This window comes from Lissotriton vulgaris, chromosome 8 (genome assembly GCF_964263255.1).
Source record: "Lissotriton vulgaris chromosome 8, aLisVul1.2, whole genome shotgun sequence".
NCBI classification, from domain to species: Eukaryota; Metazoa; Chordata; class Amphibia; order Caudata; family Salamandridae; genus Lissotriton; species Lissotriton vulgaris.
Window position 1 is genome coordinate 684,935,579 of NC_141696.1, and position 25,457 is coordinate 684,961,035.

Below are 25,457 nucleotides of genomic sequence, written 5' to 3' on the forward strand. Positions count from 1 at the left end.
TTCTGTGACGTCACAGTACATGTAGCCCTCTTCCTCCTGTGCTGTGGGATACCACTAGGGTACCTTATTTTATGTTGTGCTAATGTAGGTCTTAGACCCTTCGCTTTGGGACGTCACTGATAAAAGGTTTACTTAGAAGTAGTCAAGCAATGAAATCCATAGGGAGTATTAAGCCAGAGCTTGGACCTAACTGCCAAACCACAAGCTGAGCCATAAAACGAGTCGGCATGTAAAGGATACAAAAAACGTGATGTGAAATATGATATTCTTTCAGATTAAAACAGGTTTTTTCTCGATGGCCTGTATTCCTTTAGTAGATTAGATTATATCACTGCATTGACAGATGTTAAAATTAATAGTTAATTTTAAACCACTTTCAGTGCCCTAAAAACACTGGCACAAATGAGCCAGATGTCAGTTTGCATCTGAGCTTTATGTTGGTCCATATTGTTGTTGTAGGTGGAGCAATACATACAGGGAAACACGTGCGCGCACTCATCGGATCACTTGCATTTACTAATTTAAATGATTTCGAATATGTGTTCAACACAAGGAAACTGGCAATAACACAAACCGTGCAAGTACCAGAGAAATGTCATGTGTTGCACCTCAGGCCCATTCAAGGTTTGATTGATAACTACCATTTTAACCATCTACATAACTACATGCACTTTACTCTTCACAGTCAAAAAGGAGGTGAGCGTTGGCCTAATTAGTTTAGGCCAACCCTCACTTCGTTTTTGACTGTGAAGAGTTAAGTGCATGTGTTCTCAAATTTGCTTGAAAAGGCACCATTTGCCCACTAATTTTTCAAAATTTTCTTGGGGGGACAACCCCCCACCCCCCTGAACCTTCCTTAGATACTTCGGGCTCGCTTGCTATGCTCGCTCGTCGCGGTGTGTTCCACCACAAATTTTACGCTACCTCTTTCAAAATCTGACCAGCCACCACTGCTGCAGCAGTCAGAGCACACTCAGTTCCGGTTTCATAGGTCCTAATTAATTTCTAGGATTTACCACCCTTTGGTAGGAAGGGAAGAAAGGGGCTTCACATAAATATTCTAAGGTATGTTTCAGGAGATGTAATGTAGGAGTATAGCTCTACAAAATCTCTGAGGTCTCAAATGGTACAGCATGATATACCAAATGGTAAATTATGGAGATAGAAGCCGTTATGCTGACGGGTCTGCTGTAAGTTATGATATGTTAACTGGCATTTGTATAGCATGCAACTGATGCTAGTGTGCATCATGGTACGTTAAATATCTGCAGTGTTTACTTGAGAATCTGTATGATTTGTTCCAGAGGTGTACACGTGTAATAAAACCTAGGTAAAAGGATGTAGGGTGAGGTATCCAGTTCTGCTAAAAATATCTATTTTTCACCACATAGCCAGTTGGGTTACTGTGTGCAAGACTGTGTTTAATAGTCATTAATACTGAAATACTCACAATCTAGCTTCTAATGCACATGCTGATGCAAATACATTTTTTAGGAAATTATTCTTTTTAAGCAGGAAAACAATGCTTGCAAATCACCTATCTCATTCAATCAATTTAAAATAGACCGTAAACTGCTTTTGGGATTTGATAGCGTGCACAGATTCTCAAAATAAGCCATGTTCGCAGCTACAAAGGTGCATGAGGTTTGATGTAGCATCCAAGGCCAGCAATTTCACGAGCCGGTGTGCTTATGAACACAACATCAATCCCAAATCTTTGCCAAGTCGATGTTCATTAGCTGAAGGAAATGTGGAATTTGCATGGGTTGATGGCTGCAGGGCTCTGCGGACCCCCGCAAGAGGCCAAATATCTGTGCTCAAGTAGCAACAAACTGAAATGTTCATTAACCTGATTTGTATTTAACTTATTCATGCAGGGAAATGTCAGATGGCGTTGACAAGTACAGGGCAGGTGATGACATTCTGCTAATTATAAGAACTGTCTAATACCATACGAATTCCGATTGCAACCCTTAATCACTTGTCAAAATCAGACTGTATCCCCTCAAGAAAGTGTAGGATTTACTTGGCAGTTAACAGTGTCAAGTATAATACACGTTTGCAAAATATTATCATGCTTTCTTCTTTTAGCTGAAATCTTTTCAACGAAAAGGCAAAGTAAATTACAATACAAATGCATACTTTAATGTGGAGGACCACTTTTATTTGCAGGTGCACAAATATGTGTATACATTGTTTTTTTTCTTCTTATAAACAATTCTGCCCAATGTCGGCCATTTTTTAAAAATAAATATCAGCCTCCAAATTTGAGAAACAAGTGATATGATTACAATTGTCAAATGTGGTATGTCACTGTTACAACGCAACTTTTACGTCGTAATGCTGTTACAACGCAGCTTTTACAACGCTGGTTCCATTACATCGGATGCCATTACAACGCAGGATATTACATAGCAGATGCTATTACAACGCATACCATTACATCGTAAGTATTGGTAAGTATATAATTTTTTTTAATTTTTTTTTAATATTATAAAATTAATTTAATCATTATTGATTTTAAATAAATTAATTTATTTATGTTTTTAATATTATAAATTAAATATATTAATTTAAGTAATTTTTTAATTAAGTATGAGTATAGGAGTATATGTTTTGGGGTACTGAGGTATATGTTTTGGGGAACAGGGGTGTTTTTAGGTTTTAGGGCTGGGTTTGGGTTTTGGGGTACAGGGGTGTTTTTAGGTTTTAGGGCAGGGTTTGGGTTTTGGGGTACAGGGGTGTTTTTAGGTTTTAGGGCAGGGTTTGGGTTTTGGGGTACAGGGGTGTTTTTAGGTTTTAGGGCAGGGTTTGGGTTTTGGGGTACAGGGGTGTTTTTAGGTTTTAGGGCAGGGTTTGGGTTTTGGGGTACAGGGGTGTTTTTAGGTTTTAGGGCAGGGTTTGGGTTTTGGGGTACAGGGGTGTTTTTAGGTTTTAGGGCAGGGTTTGGGTTTTGGGGTACAGGGGTGTTTTTAGGTTTTAGGGCAGTGTTTGGGTTTTGGGGTACAGGGGTGTTTTTAGGTTTTAGGGCAGGGTTTGGGTTTTGGGGTACAGGGGTGTTTTTAGGTTTTAGGGCTGGGTTTGGGTTTTGGGGTACAGGGGTGTTTTTAGGTTTTAGGGCAGGGTTTGGGTTTTGGGCTACAGGGGTGTTTTTAGGTTTTAGGGCTGGGTTTGGGTTTTGGGGTACAGGGGTGTTTTTAGGTTTTAGGGCAGGGTTTGGGTTTTGGGGTACAGGGGTGTTTTTAGGTTTTAAGGCAGGGTTTGGGTTTTGGGGTAAAGGGGTGTTTTTAGGTTTTAGGGCAGGGTTTGGGTTTTGGGGTACAGGGGTATTTTAGGGTTCAGGGGTTGGGGTAGGTTTGTGTTTAGGGCTAATTAAATTATATTTACCATTTTTAAATTAATTAAAATTTATTTATTAAATTAAATTAAGTATATTAGATTAATTACATTTTTTAATTAAAATAATTAAATTAAATCATTTATTTTAATTAATTTAATTAAATTACATTTTAAAAAATATTTAAATTAAATTAATTTCAATTTTTATTAATATTAAATTAAATAAATATATTTTATTTTATTAAATTAAATTAATTACTATTTTAAAATGTAGTTTAATTAAATTAATTAAATTTAAAATAATAAAATTAACTTAATTACATTTTTTTAAAAAAGGTATACTTACCTATACTTACGATGTAATGCCATGCGTTGTAATAGCATCTGCTATGTAATGCCATGCGTTGTAATGGCATCCGATGTAATGGATCCTGCGTTGTAAAAATTCCGTTGTAACAGAATGCGTTGTAAAAAACCACGTTGTACTGACACCAATCCAATGTGGTATGTCACTGTTACACCAATCCGTCAAATGTACTCAAGATGTCGACCTAAAAAGTATGAAGACCTATATAGTGCAGCAAGGGTTTTTGGCAAACTCTGTACTCTTGCAACATAGTGCCTGCAAACTACTGGGCACCTTTCATCCCATGACCAGGGTGTGATGATACCTTCTACATGGTTAGGTATGGCAATAAACAGCCTTGCAGTGCCACATAGACATGGTACCAAATTACTACAAAACACCCGCCTTTAATTATTAAAAAAAAATAAGGCCCCGAATTACCATGATTTAGTGTCAGGGTTGCATCATTTTTGTGGTGCACCCGCGACAAAAAATCATTTTTGGAATTTACTAATCCACCCAAAGTTCTTTTGCGTGGTTTAGTGAAAACAAAGTAACGCAAGGCAGCGCATAGCACTGCCTTGCATTTATTTGCGTCAGGCAGCTGTTACATGTGTGGAGCATGAATTTTCACATCCATTCATCCATGTATTTTGACACAAACCTAGATTTATAAAGATTTGTAAACTTGGGTTTGCGTCAAAATGATGCTCTGAGCTGAGAGAGGTGTAACAAGGATAAATATCTTCATTTCTCTTCATTACTTTCTATTTGCATATGTGATGCATTCTGCGGCTCATAAGGAAAGAGGAAAATGTCTCTCTGGATTGTTTGTTTGCAAGAAGGTTTCCCTTCCTGCACAAAAACAATCCTGCCCATAACGTAGGCACCTTTGCACTATCTTGCAAGGGTGCCTGCATTGGTGCTGGGTATCATACAGTGAGCCAGCACAAGGAGAGAGCAGAAATGCTCCACATCGTTGTGAATATGGAGCATTTATGTTCTCTCCCTTTCACTCAACGCAGCGCAGCAGGCTCCATTTCAGCACTCTGTTGCATGATATAATAGTAAATGTGTTCCTACGGGCCAGGATAGAAACTCTTGCACAGAAGTCTGCAACAGGCACTATCGACTGTTGCGGAGCCAAAGACCAGCTATTGATTCCACCTCATACCTCTTTCATCCACCAACCGAAGCTCTGTGTCTGCTGAGTGCACCAAGGCACACAAGAGCACATTGATGCAGGATGTTTTAAAAAATCATAATAAAATAAATGTTTGTACACAGAAGACACGAAAGGTTGAAAGTATACGTTGCACACGTTTGTCACAGTGATGCATGAGAAAGAGACAAGTGTAGTGGAAGCACTGAAAATGTGAGCTAAAGAAGACACATTTATAAGACAACATTGATACATATAACCATTAATACATATAAACAAGTTACGATATTGAATTTTGCATGCATGGCACGGCCCATGCAAATAAGAGCGGTGGGGTGGGGTGAGGGGGAGTGAACAGACGTTGACGAGGTAAAGTTAAATTTGAAAAATAAAAACACTTGCCTTGCGCTCACTGCATTGCCAACTCGGTGATACGGAAAGTGCAAGGTAAGTGTTTTTTTATTTTTTTTATTTTAGTTTACCTCGTCATTGTCTGCTGACTCCCCCTACCCAGCCCTACCACTCTTACCTGCATGGGCCGTGCCTGTTTGAATGCATATGTTGCTTATTAACGCATATTGATGAAAAGTGTGATGTGAAGTGAATTGGCGTAGGGCTTTCCATGCTCTTTGCTGAGCATGCACCAGTAAGAAAAGTTGGTGCAAAAATGCGTGGTAATAAAGTACAAGCTTGATATTTTGTAATATGATCTTAGAAACTCCATAGTTTATGAAATATTAAAGACTAATTTTGTAGGATGAAATTATAAAAACATGTATTTATATTATTATTGGGAAAATTGTGATAGTAGGATATTTCTAATGTTAGCCATTTCCATGTAACAATATTTTGTGACATTTTATACATTCCTCATTTGAATTGATTTAATTTCATCATATTTAAAGTAAAGTTAGAGCGCATTTCATTTAAAAGTGCAATTCTAACTTAAAGGCCCTCACAAAAAGATTTTTTGTTAGTGCTGTCCTTTCCCTTGATTTGATACAATGGATCGTCCTTCACAAACGAAAATGGATCTTATTTGTCCTGTACATGTTCCCCTGACATTCTTGAGCGTTTCTTCAATGTTTACCATGAAATATTCCTGTGGGACTACAACATCAGCTATGCCTATGTGCATCTGTTTACTTGATACAAGGCATGTTTGGACTCACAATTTTCCGTTTCTCATGACTAGCATACAAAACCAGCTTGTTGTTTGAACCATCTCAGGTGACCTGCTATGAACATGGATATAAATCATGAACATGGATATGTGATAGACTTTCGATGGTGGCATGATGCCATGCCACTTAAAATTACTAAAAACTCTATAAAAGGAGAAACCCCAAGGAGGGGCACCAAACGCTATTGATTTTTGCTTCACAACAACCGACATTCTGGTTTTTTACTTCTTCAGACCCGAATGCTATCCTGATCAATCTTTTACGTTGGACTTTTAGTCGATGCTACAATTGGTAGCTGATGGCTTGGGAACTTATTTGCCGAACCATTTCTATTTTCAACTTTCCATTCGTTTTTTAGTTCTAAGTTAATGGACTCACCAACTTGACTTGAAGTCTGAACTTTCCCTCTTTTTTGTAGGACCTGACCACTTAGAAATATGAACCATCCGTCTGCCTTAAAGGGTAGTGGGACTCTGTAATTCTGCAAATGGAATTTTATAACCACTCAATAACAATTTGCCTAAATGTTTGGTGCTTTAATGCAAGCTGTGATATTCTTGACAGAAGCCCTTAAGAAATTGCTTATTTTATTGAATTTTGATTCTTTAATACAGTAACCAAATGAATCTAATTCTCGTCTGAGTCTATTATTGAGTTAAACTGTGCTTCTGCACTGATGTTCTAAATGAGTTGCAGGAAGAATCAGTTAGCTCTATCAGAATATCAGGTTTTACTTTTTTTTTTTTGTGTTGCTATTGCAGAGCTTTTGGTTTGCATAATCCTCACTCAACCTAACTTCTTCAGGCGGTTGGGTCTCCAGGTTGCTATTCTTTATTTCTACAGCATGGTCTTACGTGGTGTACCTAAATTTGAATTCCAACTTGTGAGTTGGCTGTCAATTAATGGTCCTCATTCCAGGGAGTTTGGTCACCCTAATTTCTACCCCTACTATCGGTGGAGAAAGATTAATCAGAGTATCATTGTCTGCGTGGCATTGGAATCGCTTCTGACTGTCTAATCGAAAAGGCCCAGTACAGTTAGAGTAGTAGGGAGAGTAAATGTTGAATAAAAAGTGTACACCCGCTTAATGCTGCCACAACATCAAAAGAGCAACAACTCAGTTGTTTTGCTTTATGAATTAAATTATAACCTACTGCACACTGATACTCAAATAAGTGTTCAAGGAAGCCTGGCAACATCCCAGGGAATATCTCATTTGTTTTTTGTAAAGTAATGAAATTATTACAACATAAACGCTCATCTTTACACCTCAAAACGCTGGAATTTGTGTCATGAATAAAAATGTAAATGTTAGACATCAACACTTATTTTCTCTGCCTTATTGTTCCAAACGGGGATCTATTGTTGTTTCTCCTCCTATTCCACCCTACCTGAAAGAACCGGGTATCAACGCGTGATGGGGATCTGCTACAAACACACCTGGCAGTTTAGCTGTCCCTGTTGTTGCTGGCCTACGGTTTTAGTCAAATCGTGTGGGAGCCAAACGCAATAATCACCTGAACCCCAATATTGCATGGACCCAAAATGTTACCTTAGGCAGTTCGGCTACAGGAGTCTTCTCATTGAACTAGTGGTAAGAGACTACCCTCCCCATCAATAACACAAATTTAGCAGAGTAAAATCATTTTTGGGAAACTGAGACCACTCGAAAACTGAGTTCTGGACCAAAATTAGGTTTAAGAGTTTTAATAAATAAACCCTACTAAATCATTATAGAAAAATTGCATACATTTGCCATGAAGGCTCAGATACAGAATACAGAACCATAAATCATAATGAAAACCCTAGTTAGGCAATAACAAGAAAAATCTCTCTACGTTATAAGTGTCAAACTTGTAAAGAGAACTGACAGCATCCTAAGTGAGGAAGACAACCTCAAAATAATCAGCCAGTCTCAGGAGGAAGATGGAAAGTTTCCCCACCATCCTTTAAAGCCAGGGGTTCTTATATACACTGAATACACATTAAATATTAAGGCTGCTCATTGAGCATGGTACTATCATGGTTAGGTGGCATTGGCAAATTCATAACAATTTTATAAATCAGAAAGTTTCTTGACACTAACCCATTTCTTAAGATAAGAGAAATATTTTGTTTATTCCTCATTAACTCTGGAGATGTACAACCCAATATAAAACATTTATTAACAAAAGCTCATAGAATTACGTTATTCTGCAGACCTGCATCAGAGCATCCAGAGGAAATCCTTTAAAATGAGACATCAGGTACACAATGGAAAGTTTCATTCAAAATATATGCTTTCTAATACTACAGTCCATTTGCATCCTAGTGCTCGGTGTCCCACGGAAACTGTGGGGAGAGAAGACTCACGGCAGGTAGCTTATTGAGAGGGGGAAAGAGCAGGAGTAAAATGAGCAGAAAACCAGGAACTGCATCCATTTTAATTACATGGTGTCTTGCACAAAACAGTTGCATAGCTGTACTACATTATTTACTATACTTCTAAATTAGATAATATATCATTCGAAGTGCAAATACATTAGTTTGACGGTTACTGTCATATGCATCCTTAAAATTACTAAATTGTGTAAACAATTTGTCACTGAAAATTGCACCTCAGATAAAAAATTTGACAAACTCCCCCTTCTGATTATTTTGTGATAATCACTAACAACACCATTATTAAACTTTGTTAATCAAGCATTAGTTGATTAGTTCACTGTAACCTTCATCTTCTTAGCTATTAGTACATTTTTCTCCAATTGCTTACATTGTTGATATATTTAACCCTTCTAGTCATCCAATTCAACATTATATATTATCCCTTTTTCTTAATTTATTATAGCTTTTAGTCCTATTATTATATCTACTGATAATACATTCAAGCAACTATAATAAGAGCAATAGACTAATTGCACAAGTCATCAGAATTATTATAGGTGTTAGAACTGATTGAAGAACACCACCACAAATATTACCTAGCTATATGCCTGCTTTACAAAACCTACTTCCCAACTCTCTTTCCCAGGATCCTTCTCTCTTCCATAATCCTTTTTCTGTCAATGTTCTAATTTCATATCATAATAAAAGAATACATTGCTCCACTATAATCAGAGATGTAAGAAACAACACCTCTTTGCTTAAATAACATTACAAATGCTGTATACTTTTGCAAAAGGAATATCCAAGGCAAAGCAATTCTGCATGATCATTGATCTAATTATTCTTATTATTTATATTAAAGACTTGTAGGGGGTTCCCAGCTCATAGCAAAAAGAGAGGATGCAAAGAGTGAAGTAAGCAGATGAAAAAAGATAGGTCTTCAAGCCTTTGCGAAATGCAAAAAAAGATGTGCAGTTTCTCAGGGAGTCTGGAAGTAAGTTCCAAAGTTTCAGCCCTAGATGTGCAAAAGAGCATCATTTCATGTTGGACTGCTGGAAGCTCGGTACTGTAAACAAGGCCCATTGTGAAGATCTTAGAGATCAAGGAGGATTACATTTTATGTGATTCAAAATTGTAAGCCAGTGCAGCTCATGAAGGAGATTCGAGACTGAGTTAATTTGGGCAACCAAAAAAGAACCCTGGCAGTTATGCACCAGCCGCAATCGAGGTATAGTAGTTTTATCAGATCTCAAATACAACATATTTCCATAGTCAAGCCTGGAGATGATAAGCGCTTGGATCACCGTCCTTTGCATAGAGACGGGGATCAACCAAAGAATCTTTTTAAGCCACTTGAGCACTTCAAAGCAGGTATACATCACCTTAGCCACTTATGGCTTCATGGATAACACATCATCCACAAGGAAGCCCAGGTACTTATTCTTTGAAGATGTCGTGAGCAAAGCACTTAAGGAAGCAGGCCAATGTAGTGGGCCCCAGAGAGCGGGGATCTACCCCAGAATCATGGCCTCAGTTTTATCTCCATTGAGCTTGAGTAAGTTGTTATACATCCAGAAGGAAATACAACTCAATCCCAAACTTAAGTCAGAAGACCCATGAATCTGAGCAGATGACAAAGTAAAGATGATTTGAGTGCCAAATGTCTAAAAAAAAAAAAAGGACAGCCTGTCTCTCTCTACCTCATCTGCCTAAGAGGGGATGTAGATGTTAAATAGCATTCGTCTCAACACAGAGCACTGCAAAACTCCAGAATAAAGTGGCTGTGACTTGGACCTGGCAGTGGAAGAGAAAACCTGAAAAGACGGATCTTTAGGAAAAGATTGGGACCACTCCAATGCCAAGCCTTCAAGACCAAGTGCTATCAGTCTTTCCATTAGAATAGAGTGAGACACAGTATCAAAGGCACCTCTACGATATAACAAGATGAGCGCAGTTGTTTCTCCCTCATCCAGGCACTGCCTATGAAGCTCAGTTACCCCCAGAAGGGTGGATTTAGTAGAATGTCCAGCCCTAAAGCCAGACTGAGAAGGTTAAAGAAAATTCTGAGCTTCCACAAAAGAAGTAAACTAGCCATTAACATGTTTCTCCAGTCTCTTGGAGAAAATGGGCAATAAATAAATAGGGCAGCATTTAGAACGATTAGCAGGGTCCGATCTAGCTTTTTGTTAAAGATAAAGGACTATAGCATGTTTTTACTCCTGGGGACTACCCCTTCATAAAGGAGACATTAAGAAGATTCATAACCATTAATAGTAGGCAGGAATCAACCTGGTTGAGCATGTGAGGTGGTAGAGCATCCAGCAGGGAACCAAACTTGATGGACTGAAGAATACATGTAAAAGACGTAAGGTCCAAAGGGGACCATGTATTCAGATTAGGTGATTGACTGAGATTATCAAGGGCCTTGGCAAGCAACAAGGGAGAAATACTGAGGGCCCCATTACGATATCGGGCGGATTGCCTCCGCCAGGGTGGCGGTGGTCACCGCCACCCAGGCGGAGGCAATCCGCCCGACAACCACTCTCGTGTTCCCCTCCGCCTTATTAGGATGGCGGAGGGGACAGCGGCGGACGGAAAGACCGTCCGCCACTTTACCGCAGCGGTCGGCTTGCGACCGCGGCGTTAATAGATTAATATGATGGCGGTGTCCAATGGACACCGCCAGCCATATTACAATAGCAAAAAGCAGAGGCCTTTCCGCGGCGGCAATGCCGCCACGGAAAGGCATGCGGTGATTGCTGCGGGGGCCCCCTGCAGGGCCCCCAGGTTGGCGCCACTGTCTGGGGGGCACATGGGGGGTACCTATGGTACCCCCCCACATTTGCATATGCAAAGCGGCAGGCACCGCGCTGTGCCTGCCGCTTTGCATATGCAAATGCAAAAGAGCATTTTTTACATTGTAGCGGGCGGTGCAGAAAGCACCGCCTGCCACAATGCAAACACTACAGGATGTGCCCGCCACTGTGGCGGGCACATCCTAATTCCCCCCACTGGACCCCCGCCCTTATGGCGGGCGGTCCCGTTCTACGATAGGGTGGCGGGCGGACAATGTCCGCCCATCATCCTAATGGGGCCCTGAGTGTCAGAAATTGTTACAGTATTGTTTGGCTGTACCATCTGCATTCACTAATTTAAAAGACTCTGCTGTACCTAAAGTAAGCCTATCTACTGCTTTAGACAATCGTCTAATCTTCACATCATTCATAGCTATACACATAAAGGCATAATTGCGCCTAAAATATCTATAAGCACTTGTCCAAAACTTTGTTTTACTCTTCTCTTGCCATGCTCTTCATCTAACTCCTCTAAATGACAAATTCCCTGGAAAACTAAAGCCAGATAACATGAACCCACCCAATTTCTTGGTAGGTTAAAATAAGCAGACTTTCTCCAAACATAATAGAGTCTTCCCATAATAGGTGCTCCTCTAGACAAAACATCTCCACTAACCACAATTGATTTATCACATAAGATTAGACCTACAAATTTTACTATCCTTTCTCTAGGATTACGCCTTACCATGAACATCTCAGATGTTCCACTTTCAACCTGGGAAAAAAACCTGAGAACCTTAATTCTTCTTTTTGCTTTATTTCCTCCTAAGTAATCTTCTGCTCCTCTAAATCACTATTTTAATTCCTCTCTCATTATATTCTCTGATACAATCACCTTCTTCATTTCTCAATAGACACAAATAATCTTTATTCAAATTAGTTTGATGTCTGTTTTGTGCAATAATCCTCAAGAACTAAACAATTTGGTATATGCATTATCATTGAAACCACTAGCTAAATGCTCTTGAAGCATTTCTATCATTTATTAAATTATTCATAAATAGTTGCAACTTCAAAATCACTATTTATCTCATTTGAAACATTTCCCACCTGAATCAACAGAGGGGCAACTAATACCAGTAAGATTAAAATTAGCAGCAGCATCCTAACAATTTTACAGCATCTGTTGTTTCCCACCTTCTGGTTTGAGATAAAAAAATCCTTTAATGGCAAAAGCTCAACATTTAACAAAGATGTTCTTTAAATCAACACTATTCCTTTTTTTTCTTATTTCATTAAAACAGTAATAAAAACAGGGAACAGGAAGTACAATAATTCAGCTTTTCAGTCTTGTAAAAAGCTCATAGCTCATAAATGTAACCCAATTATCTAGTTAAGTTTATAGACCAGTTCTTTAGACCAATTGTATTTGTTGACAAAAGTGCTGATCCTATACAAACTACCACTTTTTTTCTGGATCCCTCTAGGACAGAAGGGACAGAAGGCGATCCTATTAGTAGTAAGGATAGTGAATTTTATTCACTATCAGAACACTCTGAGGGCTCTGATTTGGAGGGTGACTTAGAGGATGAAGTGGAGACTTCCTCTTTGGAAAATACCAGCAAAGAAGCTACTATTATCGCTGCGGCAAATCTACAAGTGGACAGCAATTGGGGTGAGGAAGCCTCTAATGGAGACATGACTACAGTAGATCAAGAGGCTATATCGGACCAATGTGGTCTAGAGGATCAAACAGGTTCTGCTGAACAAATGAGTTATAGCCCTGGGATCTCAAGCCAAGCCCCACTAGATATTATTTTGAAAGCCATATCAGATCAACGTATGGAGGCTAAAGCCGAACATTTGAAAACGCATAATGCCTGTACAAAAATTCAAAATACTGTGCGACGGCTGGCAAAATCATGTAATGATTTCACGGATAGAATGGCAGAAGCAGAAGGACGTATTTCTTCATTGGAAGATCAAGTCACACATAATAAAAGTGACATTGATGGCATTAAGGCTCAGAAAGATGATGTTAATATAAAACTGGTTGATTTGGAGAATAGGTTACGTCGTAACAATTTGCGAATTTTGGGCGTACCTGAAGGGCGTGAGGGACAGGATGTGCGACAATTTGTGGTCGAACATTTTGAAGAAGCTTTTCCAGAGGTTAAAGACTGGCAGTGGTCTCATGAGATTCAAAGGGCACATCGCTTTCCATTCCGCAAGCAAACATCACGAGGTACTCAAAGTCAGCAATATCCTCGTGCTATTTTGATATCTCTAAACAACTTTTTGGCAAGACAAAAAGTATATGATCTTGCAAGACCATATAAAAAGCGCTCTGGGAAAGGTATCAAATTCTTTGTACGCCCTGATTACTGCCATGCAACGGTAGAAAATCGTTGGCGACTGCGTCAGTTAATTGCTCCATTTCAAAAGAAGGGCACTCAAGTTTTTCTTCTCCAACCATCTACGTTTAAAACTATATATAAAGGGCAGAATCATTTCTTTACAGCTGAGGTCCCAGCGAAGGAGTATTTGAACTCACTAGCATGAGGAAAATGTTATGAACTTTGAATATCTATTTTGCTATATGGTTTCTACCTCATGCTTTATCTTTTCAGGTTAACGGATACGCCCAAACTTGAGAGGTGCTTTCACACACATCAACGGGGCGATAGGCCCCTTTGCCTTAGTTTTTGGGGAGGGTCACAGGGGGTGGGGGGGTGGGTGTGCTGGGGGAGGTGGAGGGTTTGGGGGGGCACGGGGTTGTGCTGGGGGAAAAAAGGGGAAAAGTTCAGTCAAAGCAATAGAATGTCAAGCCTAATTGCCCTATTGCTTTTTCTTTTTTGGTGCAATTGTGTAATGAGCCAACTTAGTAGTGATGGCTAGTGATGTCAAATGAGATGTCATCAGTGATGTCATCAGTGATGTCATATGAGATGTCATCAGTGATGTCATCAGTGATGCCACTGACCATGTCATGAATGATGTAATATGTGACATCATCAGCAGTAGTTTGCGGGTGGGCGAAATATAGTTAGTACAACTAACTATATAGGAGCAATTTCAATAGTTTTTTAAATGCTAATTCCTCACTATATAAGGCCTGAAACCTACGTTTTTTTAAGTGAATTTGCAAGGTTTTTTAAATGCTAATTCCTAACTATATAAGGCTTAAAACCTATGGTTTTTTCAGTGAATTTGCAAGGTTTTTTAAATGCTAATTCCTAACTATATCAGGCGTGAAACCGATATTTTTTTTCAATAAATATCAAAGGTTTTGTAAATGCTAATTCTATTAGTGGATAACGTTTATATATGTTATTATCCTTCTGGGACCACCTGAGCAGCCATCTTGTTTCTCAGGAGAAGTGAGGCACAAGAGAGCACAAAACAAGAGTGGACAACGCAAAAAGGGGACAGGGTTGAGACCCCCTGACCCCCTAGCCCTTCTCAGGGGGTCCCAGAAGGACCACCAAGTGCAAAAAAATGTTTTATTTTTTTAAATCGCGGGGTACGTGCACGGTATGCGTACCGTACGCGTACGGTGTGCGTACCCCGTGATTTTTTCGAATTTTTGGTTTTTTTTTTGTTTTTGCTCTTGGGAGCCCTTTTGGGACCCCCTGAGAAGGGCTAGAGGGTTGGGGGTCTCTACCCTGCCCCCTTTTCATGTTTTCCACTCTTGTTTTGGGCTCTCTTGTGCCTCAGTTCTCCTGAAAAACAAGATGGTGGCCAACACTTCCTGGTTTGAAATGTTGGCAGTCGACTGCCGGCCAATCAGAAACTCGCTCGCGCACGTAAGGTTACGCGCACGTACAGTACGCGTACCGTACGCGTATGGTGTGCGTACGGTGAGCGCATATAGATATATAATTTGCTCAAATTCAATTTTCTCAACAACTACTGTAGGGATTTTCACCAAATATAGAAAAGGCACTACTGCATACCTGTCCCTACCATTTTCCCAAGTTTGGTGTAATTCCGTTCAGCCGTTCAGGCTGTAGCGGTGTCTGAAGGTCCCATAGAAAATGCCATTTGAAAAATTTCAAATTCAATTTTCTCAAGAACTACTGGAGGGATTTTCACCAAACGTAGCAAAGGCACATCTGCATACCAGGCCCTACCATTTTGCCAAGTTTGGTGTAATTCCATTCAGCCGTTCGGGCTGTAGCCGTGTCTAAAGGTCCCTATGGAAATTAACATGGGGAAAACACGTTTTGGGACCACCCTTTCGGCCCCCGCTTGACGAATCCCCCCGAAACTTTCAGAGAAGGAGCGGAGCGAAGCTGGCCAAAATTCTGGAAAATTACACACAGATTCCTCAATCGGCGCCAAAGTTATTCCCAATAGAATGTTGAGCGCATATAGATATATAATTTACTCAAATTCAATTTCTCAACAACTACTGGAGGGATTTTCACCAAATATAGAAAAGACTCTACTGCATACCTGTCCCTACCATTTTGCCAAGTTTGGTGTAATTCCGTTCAGCCATTCGGGCTGTAGCCGTGTCTAAAGGTCCCATAGAAAATGCCATTTGAAAAATTTCAAATTCAATTTTCTCAAGAACTACTGGTGGGATTTTCACCAAACGTAGCAAAGGCAAATCTGCATACCAGGCCCTACCATTTTGCCAAGTTTGGTGTAATTCCATTCAGCGGTTCGGGCTGTATGTATGTATATGTATGTATAAACCGTTTTGTAACACGCTCCGTTACTTGGGAGTATCCTGGCGCGAATGGGAGAAGGCAGAGGAAGGAAAGACAAGAAAGCATCTTAGGTTACACTCCTGAACATATGGGTTTTCAGGTTTTTCTTGAATTGGGCAACAGATTGCGTGGAGCGTAGATGAAGAGGGAGAGCGTTCCAGGCCCGAGCAGCGACTACAGCAATCGACTGACCCCCTAGTCTGGCTCGCTTGAAGCGGGGAAGAGACATTTTAAACAGAGTAGATGATCTAAGGGTTCGGGCGGGGGCATAGAAGGCAAATCTCTTTTTCAAATACGCGGGGCCTTGATCGTGGATTGCTCTAAACGCGAGCACCAAGGATTTAAACAGGATGCGCTGTGATACAGGCAGCCAGTGAATAGTGCGCAAATCAGAGCGCACACTCTTCCATCTTGGGACGTTAAATAGGAGACAGACAGTAGCATTCTGAATGATTTGCAGGCGTTTAACCAAGTATGCCGGAATGCCACTAAACAGGGCATTTGCATAGTCCAGCCTAGCCAGTATGAGAGCCCGAGCAACAGTCTCCTTTGCGTCCCTAGGGAGCAATGGGAAGAATTTGCGAAGCATTCTCAGCGTGGCAAAGCAGGTTCCCGAGAGCTTCTTTATATGGTCCTCGAATCTTAGGTCCTCGCCAAACCAGATGCCAAGATTTTTCGCGGGCCCCCCATCTCTTTGGGGCTGGGAATGTTCGGGGCCACAGCGTCTTCCTGAACAAGGGGGGGAAAGAACCATAAAAGAGCACCTCGGATTTGTCCTCATTGCATTTCAGCTGGGCCATGGTTAACCAGCGAAAAACTGAGGACAAACACAAATGGACTGCTGTAGTATCCAGATTATCGTCTGGCCAAGTGAACAGCAGCTGAGTATCATCGGCATACCCTATAATCTTGGCCCCATACTGTTCCGCTAAATAAACCAAGGGGGTGATGTAAATGTTGAACAGTAGGGGACTAAGAGTGGATCCCTGTGGGACCCCCGTGAGGAGTGGTTTAGGCTCCGAGGCGTGGGGCGGCATCCAGACCTGCTATATCCTGTCCGATAAAAATGAGGACAACCAGGCCAGAACACCTCCACCAATACCAATAGCAGACAGCCTGGCGAGGAGGAGCTCGTAGGGAACGGTATCGAACGCGGCAGAGAGGTCCAATAAAATCAGGACCGCTCTGCCGCCTCCGTCCAGACATTCCCGGATAGACTCCGTCATCTCCACCAGCGCAGTCTCAGTGCTATAGGTCGCCCTGAAACCAGATTGCGCTGGGTGAAGAGCTTTGGAGGTTTCCACAAAACTCTCCAGTTGATGAAGGACCACTTTCTCACAGATTTTTGCGAGAGCTGGCAAAAGGGATATGGGACGATAGTTCCCAAGGACCGTGGCATCCAGTCCAGGTCTTTTCAGAAGCGGCAGGAGTTTAGCTCGTTTCCAGCTAAGAGGAACCTCACCTGAGGCTAGGGAAAGGTTCACTATCTGAGTGGCCTCACTACAGACAAGTAGCCGTGTCTAAAGGTCCCTATGGAAATTAACATGGAGAAAACACGTTTTGGGACCACCCTTTCGGCCCCCGCTTGACGAATCCCCCCGAACTTTTCAGGGAAGGAGCGGAGCGGAGCTGGGCAAAATTCTGGAAAATTACACACAGATTCCTCAATCGGCGGCAAAGTTATTCCCAATAGAATGTTGAGCGCATATAGATATATAATTTGCTCAAATTCAATTTCTCAACAACTACTGGAGGGATTTTCACAAATATAGAAAGGGCACTACTGCATACCTGTCCCTACCATTTTTCCAAGATTGGTGTAATTCCGTTCAGCCGTTCGGGCTGTAGCCGTGTCTAAAGATCCCATAGAAAATGCCATTTGAAAAATTTCAAATTCAATTTTCTCAAGAACTACTGGAGGGATTTTCACCAACCATACAAAAGGCACTGCTGCATACCAGTCCCTACCATTTTGCCAAATCTGGTGTAATTCCGTTCAGCCGTTCGAGCTGTAGCCTTGTCAGAATGCCCCTATGGAAATTAACATGGGGAAAACATGTTTTGGGACCCCCCTTTTTTCTCGGCCCCCGCTTGACGAATCCCCCCGAAACTTTCAGGGAAGGAGCGGAGCGCAGCGAGGCAAATTTAAGGAATATTACAGGCAGATACCTCAATCGGCGCCAAAGTTATTCCCAATAGACTGTTCGGAATTTCCTATGGTAACTAGGTCCTAACTATATATACCTACTGGCTATCGCCAGTAGGTAAAATTATATATATATATATATATATATATAGATATATATATATATATATATATATATATATATATCGCATACGAGTTGTCCTGTCGCAGCGGGAGCGCTCCTCAGCCGGTGCCAGCGACGGGACCAGGGCAGTGTCCCAATTTGCATAAGATACCAAAAACTCGCCGCACTCGCCTTGGTTATGTTGCAGTTTCTTTATTTTTCAAAACGTGACAAAACACCTACGCGTTTCGAACCATAGTTCGTGTTCACGGTAGCTAGAGTGTGTAGTCCCTTCATTATTTCAATACAATTAGGCCTGTTGAGCACGCCCCTGTTTGTGAGGCATGCTGGGACATGTAGTTATCACAGTTTTCTGGCCATCACTTTTAAGTGCATGTCATGGGTTTATGCAGCATTAGGGCACAGTTTAGCGTTACTGCATATAAAAGCGTGCCCTCAGTTAACTAGGGCAATGACGCTTTTTGACGCACGTGAGCACACGCGCGTGTTAAATCGACCCTCTTTTTACCTGAGAGTTGATTTGTAAATGCGTAACTGGTATGGAGTCACTCCATTTAACAATAAAGGGCTGAGTGCCCTACGTCCCCAATGCTTGCAGTCATCCATGACATTTGAGTATTGACTTATCAATTAATGGCATCATTAACTTGTCAAAAAAGTTGGTAACAAATTATAACATAATGCAACTCAATTAAAGTGACAGTGATGAGCAATAAAGTTCTCATTTCGTGCATCGTAGGAGTGATACATAAAGGTTTTTCTTAGTCAAAGGAGGATTCTAATATGCTGATGTTATGCTGGGTGTCAATTCAGTTCAAGCAGTTTCCCTCATAAGTGTACATAAAGTTCCTCATCGCCATTGAGGCCAGCGGGTTGTTTGGTCTTAAACCTCATGATTAATTTAGATTCAAGCCTTCTTAGTCTTTGAATCCGGTTGCCACCTCTTTCATGTTGTGAGATCATAGCAAGTCCAAAATATCTCACATCCTGCCACGTTTTGTTTTCGTGGTTGGCAAGATGTTTCGCAATGGCATACGAGTTATCATGATTCAGGATGGCTCGAATATGTTGGAGAATCCGTGTTTTTATGGAACATGTGGTGCTGCCGATATAGGATTTTCCACAGTAACATTGAATCATGTACACTACAAAGGATGAGTCGCAATTGATGTTGCTGTTGATTATGAAGTTTTTTCCAGCTGCATCTTTTAGACTTTTCATATTGCGTCCTATTTTGCACGCCTTGCAGATGGCGCATTTGTTGAATCCTTGTTTTCTAATGTCCAGCCAGGATGCTGTTTTCTTATATTCAAAATGACTTTGAGTTAATTCATCCGCTAGGTTGCGTGCCCTTCTGTAGGAGACGAGAGGATAGTCTCCTATCGTTGTTCCGATGTCTGGGTCTTTACGTAGTACATGCCAGTACTTCTTCATTGCTTTTTGAATTTTATAGCTTTCCTTACTGAAAGTCATTATCATCCTGGGTTGGTTGGATGTTTTGTCTTCAACTTCTTGCGTGGAAATGGGATTTTTCTTGCTGATCAGGGTCTCTGCTCTTGATTTACGTCTTGCCCTTGTTTCGCAGATATGCAGGTCAGCTTGTTTGTATCCTCTCTGTTTGAACCGTTCTCTTGTTTCTTTGAACTTCAGTTCCATCTCTTTTTCCTCGGAACAATTTCTTTTCATCCGTAGGAGCTCTCCATACGGAATACTTTTTACCAATTTCTGTGGGTGGAAGCTCAGTCCGTGCAGAATACTGTTTGTTGCTGTTTCTTTTCTATGGACAGTTGTTTGAATTTTGCCATCTGCTATGTACACTTTGGTGTCTAGAAATACTATTTCTTTAGGGTTGATGGTATATGTGAACTTCAGTCCCACTAAATTCTGGTTAAGGATGTTGAAGAATACATGAAATTCATTTTCAGTGCCTTTCCACAGGAGGAACAAATCGTCTATAAATCGTAGCCAAAGGGCTACTTTGGCCATATGATGATCATTTTCCTCTCCCCAAGCCACGCTCTTCTCCCACCAACCCATGGTGAGATTCGCGTAGCTTGGAGAGAAAGAAACTCCCATAGCTGTTCCACAGCATTGTTTGTAGATGGTTTTGTTGAATAAAAAGATGTTATTGTATAGACACAGCGCTATCATTTCCATGATCATCTTTGAATGTTCTCTTCGGGTTATAGGTTGTTGATCCAGAAAGTATTTTATTGCTGTTAAACCGATGTCATGGTCTATTGACGTGTACAGTGACACCACGTCGATCGTCACTAGTTGATAGTCTAGTTGCCATTCCGTTTCCATTAGTATGCGAAGGAAATCGCCCGTATCTTTTATATAGGAGCTGAGAGTAGGGACCAATGGGGCTATGAAATAATCTACATAGCTGGATACGTTCTCATACAGACCTCCGCAACTGGATATTATGGGCCTCCCAGGGGGCTTGTTAAGAGTATTGTGTACTTTTGGCAAGAAGTAGATGGTTGGGAGGATTGGATTCTCAACCATTAGATATTTGCTTTCTGTGTCTGTAATGAGACCACTTGAGAACCAGCCATTCAACTTCAATTGTAGTTCATGTTTCATATCTTCAGTTGGGTTTTTCTTAAGTACTGTATAGTTTTTGATGTTGTTCAACTGACGCATTGCTTCCTCTACATAGTGTTCTTTGTCCATGATCACTATATTCCCGCCTTTGTCCGCAGGTTTTATTTCTATTTGGACGTTGTTTTTGAGGCTTGAGATTGCTTGACGTTCTCCGATGGTTAGGTTTTCTTTTCTTTTTTTATTGAAGTTTTTGGGCATTTCTTCAATCTCATTTGTCACTAGTTCGTGGAAGGTGTCGATTTTATTGCCGGGATATAGGATCGGGCAAAATTTGGATTTGGGTTTGAAATCCGTTGGTTGTCTTTTGTTGGATTGGATGTTCATTTCTTCTAGTACTTGGGTGTCCGTGATTTCTGTTTGTTCTATTTCATTGGCCAATTCGTAGGCAACTCTTAGTTGTGGAATTTCCGAAGTTCGATATTCTGCATTTGTCTCTCTCAGAATGTTGTCTTGCGGCACATTGGTTTTATTGTGTGTTTGTTTGGCGAAGAATTTTTTCAATTTCAGCTTTCTTGTGTATATATACAGGTCTATTTTTGTTTCCGTTGGGTCGTGATGAGTTTCAGGACAAAAGGAAAGCCCCTTATTTAGTAATTTGGTTTCTGTTACTGTTAGATTGTATTTCGAGAGATTTATTACTAAGTTGGGGGTATTGTTTGATTGTGGTCCTACTTCCTCTTGTTCGTGCGGGCTCTGAGGTTGTATCTGCTTCCATCCGCGTTTGCCGCGTCTTGTTTTGCGCTTGCGTTTCCTGGAGCTTGTGTTCTTCTCCCTCTGGATCGGTTGCGATATTGCCCTCTGCCCCTGCCGCTGCTTTGCGGAGTTTGCTGCACGTGATAGAGCAGCTGAATTTCGTCTAAAAAAGACATTTTGCGCAGGCCTGGGCGTCTTTGTTCGCCTTCGCTGAAATCAGATTCAGAACCGCTGGTTTGATCGCCGGGTGTCAATGTTCCCGTTGCCCATTGTTGTTTGTAGATGTCGTATTTTCTAGCAAAGGTTAAAATTGTGCCATATTTGTAATCATCTTGGTCTCTACAAAATTTGCGTTGTTTGCGGTTTTGTACATCCTCTTCGTGGTTGTCTAGGTTTTTTTCCATTTCGCTTCTAAGTTTTTTAATTGTGCCGGTGTCTTCATTTAGAGCTGTTATTTTAGACTCTATATCTGCAATTTTTTTGTGTAATTCTTCGACTTCAATTCTCGCATATTTTATGATTATGAGCATCATGTTGTTAGAGCACCCCATGTTGTTATTGCCCCATTCTTCAAGCATTTCGGGCTTGGTGTCTGGGTGGTTTGGCAAAGTGAAGATACGCAGATCCCTTGGTACCATCTTGAGTTCCACATACTTTTCAAATGTTAGAATTTCCCATTCTCTTGAGATTTCTTTTCTCATTAATTTTTCTAGTTGGGTGAATAGCATTTTACAATTAGTTGGAATCGATTGTGGTGCTGTAACTGTTTCATCTTTATTTTCACGAGCTGCATCTGTTTGAAAAATGCTCTCTGCCTTGGTCACTCTTTTGACTCTCCTTTCCTCCATGCTTGTGCTCGTTTTCACTGTCACACTGTGGTGAGTTGTATCTGTTAATACAGGCGTTTTCGGGATCGTTTCACTGTCAGCTTAATGTTCGTTTTTTAAGAAGGTGGGTAAATTGTTGTATACCCCTTGTCACTGTCGAGTACTGCAACCAAGGGACGGAGTCAATGTGCTAGTAAAGGGTGTCAATTTTTAGTCTTGTTGAACTGTCATAGCCTTTAACATATGACTCGTATCGCTGCGTCTTCCAAACATCAAAGTGTGTCAATTACGTGTCTCTTACCTGGGAGACTCCCGGATCGCGCTGGGTCCTCCGACTCGGCACGTTCGGCGCTCAACCTGGTAGTGCACGGTGTTGTTTGTTCTGCCGGATTCAGTCTCAAGGCAGAGCGTTCCGCTTGTTGCTTGATCCGCGGTAGGAAGGAAGGCGGGCTCTCCGCTGTATGTGAATACCGCATACGAGTTGTCCTGTCGCAGCGGGAGCGCTCCTCAGCCGGTGCCAGCGACGGGACCAGGGCAGTGTCCCAATTTGCATAAGATACCAAAAACTCGCCGCACTCGCCTTGGTTATGTTGCAGTTTCTTTATTTTTCAAAACGTGACAAAACACCTACGCGTTTCGAACCGTAGTTCGTGTTCACGGTAGCTAGAGTGTGTAGTCCCTTCATTATTTCAATACAATTAGGCCTGTTGAGCACGCCCCTGTTTGTGAGGCATGCTGTGACATGTAGTTATCACAGTTTTCTGGCCATCACTTTTAAGTGCATGTCATGGGTTTATGCAGCATTAGGGCACAGTTTAGCGTTACTGCATATAAAAGCGTGCCCTCAGTTAACTAGGGCAATGACGCTTTTTGACGCACGTGAGCACACGCGCGTGTTAAATCAACCCTCTTTTTACCTGAGAGTTGATTTGTAAATGCGTAACTGGTATGGAGTCACTCCATTTAACTGGTAAATGCTGCATAAACCCATGAACACGAACTACGGTTCGAAACGCGTAGGTGTTTTGTCACGTTTTGAAAAATAAAGAAACTGCAACATAACCAAGGCGAGTGCGGCGAGTTTTTGGTATCTTATATATATATATATATATATATATATATATATATATATATTACCTACTGGCGGTCGCCAGTAGGTAGTTATAGTTAGGATTTTTTTCAATGTTAAATCTCAAAATTCGATTTGGAATAACTTTGGCGCCGGTTGACGAATCTGCCTCAAAATTTCCTCAAAATGGCCTCGCGGCGTTCCGGTCCTTCCCTGAAAGTTTGGGGGGGATTCGTCAAGCGGGGCCGAGATAAAAGGGGGGTCCCAAAACGCGTTTTCCCCATGTTAATTTCTATAGGGCGGTCGATTTCACTTTTAGCCCGAACGGCTGAATGGATTTCCACCAAACTTGGCAAAATTGTAGGGACTGGTAGCCCGATGTGCCTTTGCTATGTCTCAAGATATGTGCTCCAGTCGATTTTGAGTAATTAAGGTTCAAAAAAATATATATATCTATAGCCGCGCACTGGTTCGTGCACCGGTACGCGCACTGGGCACGCCACGCGAGGTGCGCACGGAAAGCTGATTGGCTCTCGGGTGTCTGTAAACATTCGAAACAGTCTGGAGCGGCCGCCATCTTGTGTCTCGGTAGGATCGAGACACGAGAGGTGGGCAAAACAAAGAGGGAAATGACCATAAGGGGGCAGGGTAGACCCCCCCTTGACCCCCTAGGTTTGATGTGGGGGCTATAAAAGGGCCCCGCGGGGCATTTAAAATATTTTTTTTTTCGTTTTGCGCGGAGGAAGCGCCCGGTACGCGCACCAGGTAGCGCACCGGGGAGCGTAAAATGAGGGAAAAAGATGACAGAGTTTATAAAAAAAAGAAGCCTTTATTTAGAAATTGGAGGTAGTTCTAAAAAGAACTTTTTTTTTCTTCTTTTTGTTGTTTTATATTTTTTTGTGTTTTTTGAACATTTTGTACTTTTTTTGGCTTTTCAAAACAGTTTTATATTTTTTTAGTATTTTTTTAGGGGGAGAAACAAAAAAAGGGAATTGAAACTGGCTCAACTGGAGCAAAAAAACAAAAAACCCAAAAAATTACTTATTTTTGGGGCACTTGTGATTATCACCTGCAAGGACGATGAGCTTTACGCTTTTTTCACCATAGGCGATAAGCTTGCCACATGCAGAATAAGTGATTTTAAAATCAGCAAATCTTGGCTGAATACAAGGCATCATCTCTGATGTTTCTGGTCCCGATGAAGTGGGTTGGGTTCTTTGGGAGGTGGTCCTTGACGACTGGGAGAGGTTACTGGCCAGTTCCCTGAACTCTGCACGAGAGTAGTTGTTTGGGTGCTTTCGGGTCATATGACGAATCATGGTATGGTTACCAAATGAATATTTTTTGTTTGGGTTGCCCTGTGAAAGTTCTTCGTTGCAGATTAGGCAAGTTACCTTGGCCGCATTCACTTTTTTTTTGCCCTCTGGGATTGAAAAAAACTCCCATACAATGTGTGGCTTGGGTTTGTATGGGGTATTTTCTTCAGGCAGCCATCTTCTCCTCCCCTCCTTCTCTTCCTCTTCCTCCTCCTCCTGTTCTTGACCACCAATATAATTTGGAGCTGGTCCTGTTGGTGGTGGTGGTGGTGGTGGTGGGGCAGATGCACCAGCTGCTGCTGCTACTGAAGCCATTATTAAGATCAAAAAGGTACAGAGATGTACAAACAGGTCTTCCTCAGTCAAAGGACAAAGTCAGAATAAGGAAAAAAGGTGGGGTCTTTCATCATTTTGAAAAATAACTGTCCTGAACCAATGAGAAGTGTTATTTTCAGGTCACAAGACCAGGGGCTTCATCATTATGAAACTAAAACTGTTATGAACCAATGAAAAGTGTTATTTTCAGGTCACATGACCCGACGCGCTTACGCTACGCGCCCCCGGGCGCGCCCGGGGGCGCTCCGGGTCGTGTAGCGTAAGCGCGTCGGATGTTTACGTTGCGCGATCGTATTCACTCGAGTACTTCCGGGTGCGCTTACGCCGTGCGTATCACGCGGACGCGGCTACGCGATACGTCATGATCATGTTTTCGTTCGCGATATTGGCGCTTACGAGACGCTCCCCGGAGCGCGCCCGGGGGCGCT

General features: G+C 41.4%; 1 protein-coding gene across 1 annotated transcript in view; it reads right to left on the bottom strand.

The window, feature by feature from the left end:
* Positions 1 to 25,457, bottom strand: part of PHEX (phosphate regulating endopeptidase X-linked) — a 1,438,972-nt gene that overhangs the window by 186,489 nt on the left and 1,227,026 nt on the right. The window lies entirely within an intron of this gene.